This window comes from Gigantopelta aegis, unplaced genomic scaffold (assembly GCF_016097555.1).
Source record: "Gigantopelta aegis isolate Gae_Host unplaced genomic scaffold, Gae_host_genome ctg5417_pilon_pilon, whole genome shotgun sequence".
Taxonomy (NCBI): domain Eukaryota; kingdom Metazoa; phylum Mollusca; class Gastropoda; order Neomphalida; family Peltospiridae; genus Gigantopelta; species Gigantopelta aegis.
Window position 1 is genome coordinate 4,239 of NW_024534399.1, and position 5,471 is coordinate 9,709.

Below are 5,471 nucleotides of genomic sequence, written 5' to 3' on the forward strand. Positions count from 1 at the left end.
GTTGTAGTACTTCCAGCCTCTCACTGTCACCCTCAACTATGTCCACTGTGAGGATGAGATTCTATCTGTTGACGAAGTTGTCTCACCTACCTCTTCTTGAGTTTTCAAATTTTACCCTATGAAAATAAAAAAGAAGTAACAACATACAATATAACATAAAACTTGCTCTCTCCCTCTCTCCCTCTTCTCCTCTCCCTCTCTCTTACCTCATATTAGCTAGCTCAGTAGCTAATTTATTATTGTCTTCTAATAATTTTGTTTTAATTGATTTGAGCTCTTTTGTACTAAGAGGATAATTCTGTATAGAGACGCTCATTTTCCTAAAGGTCAAAGGTCAACACATCAAACCTTATATCATTGTTGGTACTTTTTGATAGCCTTGAATTAATCTCTCTTGTTCTTCAGAAGTTTGTGATATAACTTTGACTTCTCTTTCTCATTTTCCAAACTACGATACTAAAAACATTAAAGATTATAACTGGACCATCTTTAAATCCTTACAGCATTTGATCTTGTAGCCAGCTATCCATCCATTCATTCAAACTAACCATCCATTAGTTACCTTTGCTCTCTGTTCCAAAAGTTCACTTCTTAGTTCCTGAATCTGTCGACCATATTCTAATTGAATTTCTTTCCTCCTTTCTCACACTCTCCTTCACTTGTTCTTCCATCTCCTTCCTTGTTCTTCCATCTCCTTCTCTCTCTCTTCTCTCTCTCCAAGCACTTTTCCATTGCTCTATTTGTGATGTAAAATCTCCATGGCAACAGAAGGTTGAGGTTGATTAGGAGAGGAAGAAGATATTTGTATTGGAGATGAATCTGATAGATTGTCATCATCTGAGTTGGTGATGTTATGATCATTTCATTTTCATCATCATTTCTCATCATTTCGTGTGACAATGTAGTGAGTTCTTCAACAGCTAATGTCCTTAGTAATTCATGAAGACTACGATCATTATGAGTCAGTGGAGTATTTGTCATGGATTTAGAAGGAACATTGGTTGATGGTTTAGTGGGTACAGTAGTTGATGGTTTAGTGGGTGCAGTGGTTGATGGTTTAGAAGGTACAGTGGGTTTAGTGGGTACAGTGGTTGACAGTTTTAGTGGGTACAGTAGTTGATGGTTTAGAAGGTACAGTAGTTGATGGTTTAGTGGGTAGAGTAGTTGATGGTTAGTGGGTACACTGGTCAATGGTTTACTGAATATCTTGGTAACAGATGATGTGGAAGATATGACAGTAGATGGTTTTGTGAGTACATTGGTTGATGAGTTAGTATGTAAATTGGTCATGGAATGAACACTGGTCATTGATTTAGTAAGCATGTCACCTGATGGTAATGGTTGTGATGACATATTGGTAACTGATGTTGTTGTGTTAACATATGTTGAGGTGATTGTTTAGAAATAAATACAGTATCTGGTTTGGGAATGGGTCTTGGTTCAGGTTTGGAATTGGGACTTTGATTTGTTGTTACTAAAGTACTAGGTAAAATGAAACTGTCATTAGAGTGGGTGGAGCTAGTAGATGACATTAAACTGACATCATAAATTTCTTTATGAAGTTTTGAATGAATGTCACTTGTTTGGTTATCAATATGAGTAAAACTGGTTTGACTATAATCTAGTAGACCATGCCCAGTTTCAGGACTATTACCAGTTTCAAATAACCTGTTTAACTGGATTCGTTGAAGGTAAAGCGATAAAGATTGTGATTGTTTTGTTTGATTTTTAGGAGCACTTCTTTTTCCATGTTTCGAAGTTGATGTTGTTGATGGGTGTGGTCCCGAGGGGACTAAAGTGCCTGAAATTGGTACTAGCTTCTGTGGAGATGACTTTGGTGATGTAGATGGTGCGAGGATAGAAGTGTGAGATGTTTGAGAGTGAAATGGAGAGATCTTGATGTTGTGTTGACTAACAGATGATAATGAAGAATGAGATGACAATGAGGTTTTAAATTCAGGCGCGAATGACCAGCTTTGGATTCAGGATGTGGAATGGGTGTGGCCATTGCTGATAAATGGGAGGGGTCTTTTTGAATAGCATTGGGTCCTGATTCATCTTCACTTACATGTGGAGTAATATCTACATGGACACATGTAATGATATAACATGAGGGATGATTTCCTCTTATTTCTAAAACATATTACATACCTTCATCGATAGTTTTTAATATTCTTTCAAGATTTCTTGTTGTCTCTGTTCCCCTAAAAATAAATACAATACATATAAAATATATAGGTATACATTGTACAGGTAGGTACCTTAGTGATAGTCCAGTTAAGCCTGTATCACTAAGCTGTCTGTTAAGGTCAGAGTAGTCCAAACTTGAGCCACGCCCCTGTTCTAATTGTTCAAAAAACTTTTCTTTTCTCATCTTCTTCATTTAATGTGTCTTGACCAGAGGAGAAGAGGGTGTGTCTTGACCAGGAGGAGGAGAGGGGGATGATTTGTTACCACGGAGACCAAGTTGGTGCTCAATTTCACTGAGAATTGAGTATCCACTACCTGATAATAAAAAGATAAATGATTAAAAGAGAAGAGAGAGAGAGATGTACCAGTACTAAAGTTCAATGGGTCTTCACTTAAACTCTGATGACTATAAAAGAGAGGGTGAAAGAGAGTATCAAAGATCATATAAAAAGGTTAAGTTCAATGTACCTTGCACTTGATAATCTTCGCCGAGTGCTTCCAATATGGGGTTTCTCCCCTGGGAGACTATCTATCCATTCATCTGCTTCATCATCATCTTGTCCTGTAGGGATGGTTAGGCCAATGTCACGCCCACTTTGATTAGAAGTAGGTGGAGGAGAAGAGGCCGACTAAAACATATGAACGTAATTATTGTATTTTAACCCTTTGTGTACCTTTAACCAACTCAATCCAATAGAACTAACTCTCTCTGACTCCGCCCCTTTTGATGCTTTCTTTGATTGCTTTTCCACTTTGTGATCGGAAAGGGATCCCGATAATATTGAGGAGACCAAAGATGATGAAAGCGACTACAGGAACATGGAATGAGGACATTGTAAACTTATAAGCCACACCCTCTTTAATTAAAATTTCTGATCAGGCTTATCTTGTAATTAATAACTAATATTACTTTTATATCATACCTCCTGCAGGAATTTATCAAATTCAGGATCAGAATCACTCATTTTAAGCCTTTACACTATTTTGTTGCTGTGGTAACAGAAGGTGTGGCAGATAGGTGTGGTCACACATGGCAGCTATTTGACAGCTAGTCTTTAAAATTAATAATTTTTATAATAATATATTTGTAAATGTTTATAATCTAGTAGTCTGTTATAAAACTGTTTTGAATTTAATATGAAATGAAAACACTCCCATAATAATTAAAATATTAATTATTTTAAGATAATGATATTCATAGGTTAACATCACACTGTGGTTGTTCATAAAGGGTTAATTTTAAAAAGGGCTACTGCTGTTGTATCTTCAACGACGTCACCAGAGACAACTGAATCTATTGATGATGTAGAAAGACAAGATATTGAGGAAGAAGAAAGTGAGAAAGATGTAGCTGTTAAAAAAGAGAAGAGAGAGAATGAAAAGATTGAAAGAATTACATATTCGAAGAGTGAGTTAAAATGGGCATAGATAGTAGAGTAGAGGGATCTACTATCTATGAAATGGGTTAATCTGTTATTACCCAGAATATCAACTCTCATGAGAATTGACATTTTAAGAAATGGGTGTATTTGGGAAGTTGGTATTTTGAAAGTTGGTATTATGGGAGTTGACATAATGGGAGTTGATATTTTGAGATCTACGGGTTGTATTGATATAGGGAAATATTGTATATAGAATGTACAGATGTCTATGAATTGATGTTATATGAAATGATATAATAAATGATGTGTTTAGAATGAAGCTAAGAAATTAAATCATCATGAAGTAGTTGAAGAAGACAGACGTAGTAAGTTACCAGCAAATTTTGAAGTGAGACGTCGAAAAGCTGAATGGGAACTCATATGAAGAAGAAGCAAAGAAAGTAACTTAATTATAATTATATATTTGTATTGTTGTTTACATGTTTTGTGTTGTTGTTTACATGTTTTGTGTTGTTGTTTACACGTTTTGTTTATCTAAAGAGAGCAGATGATGCAGGAGAGGATTATGAACATTAAATTACTCGACTCATGTGCTCAAGATTTGGATCGTCTAGAGAGAAAAGAAAAAAGAAAAATCCAGACCCTGGATTTTCAGGTGATCTATCCGTCCATCTTTCCAATCATCTATCCATTTGTCTACCCATTCATCCATTTTAGATTATCATCAGCCCAATACAGACAATATGAAAGACTAACTAAACAATTAAAACCAGATTTGGAATCATATGAAAAGCAAAAGGAAGAAATGTAAGTACAATGGACACATAGTAAACATAATGGATGCATTGCATATATCCCTAGGGTGAGGCACTCTATCCCACGGCTAACAGTTTGGGATATGGAGGAACTGGTGAGGTGTCCAAGGAGGGTGTTGAGCGTATGTAGAGGACTTAAGGAAAACAGTAAGTAAAATATAAAGGTTGCTATGGTAACCAAGTTGCTATAGTAACCATGTACTAATATTCACCGGTCTAGAGCTTACTAATGATAGCTATCCTAAGTCACTATGTTTTTTTTTACTACAGAATTGATAAACGTTCTAAATTTAGTCGGAGACGAGAGTTTTAAATCATGAAGCTGATGTTGATTATATCAATGAACGTAATATGAGATTTAACAAGAAAGCTGCTCGATTTTATGACAAGTATACTGCAGAAATCAAACAGAACCTTGAACGAGGAACTGCCCTTTAATATTACATCATAATTAGCTCATTACTTATCTTGTATTCACTATTATATAAATGATTGTATGTAATATTAAATACAGGAGATTTTCTAATAATGCGAAAGAAAATATTTAATAATATTGAGTAGGCGTGGTTTACAGAAATGAATAAATATGGCTCTTAATTACAGTACTGTGTAGTTGAGAAAAACCGCTTCTTTCTCAAGAACCAAAGCCGATAAGACGATTAGAAGAAGTGAGCTACCTTCTCTTGATAAGCAGCTATGACAGAGCAAGACGTCCCCGTCATTTACACACCTAGTGATGTTACTGAAGATCTGACAGCAGCTGCAATGGGGAGATGCAGAGTTACTGGAGAGTTTATTGCAAAATGGCGCCGATCCAAAATTTACCTAATGCTCAAGGCAACACAGCTCTTCATGTAGCTTGTTTATTACGGAGAGAGAGAGTGTGCTAACATCTTACTAAATTACAAAGGTCAGTGTAATTCTTTTAAAGGGTGTGTTTGATATATTTTTAAAGATATATTTTTAACTCCTTTATATCACATTATGTTATGTAGACTGTGAGATCATTGGTACTGTATATGTACCAATGGGGTATTGGGGTATTGAGGTTTTAAGGTGTATGGGTTAACGAGTGTAATAATAA

General features: G+C 35.6%; 1 pseudogene; it reads left to right on the forward strand.

Moving 5' to 3' along the window:
- Window positions 1-979: 979 nt before the first annotated feature.
- LOC121366361 lies at window positions 980-4,825 on the forward strand (annotated as a pseudogene).
- The last annotated feature ends 646 nt before the right edge of the window (window positions 4,826-5,471 follow it).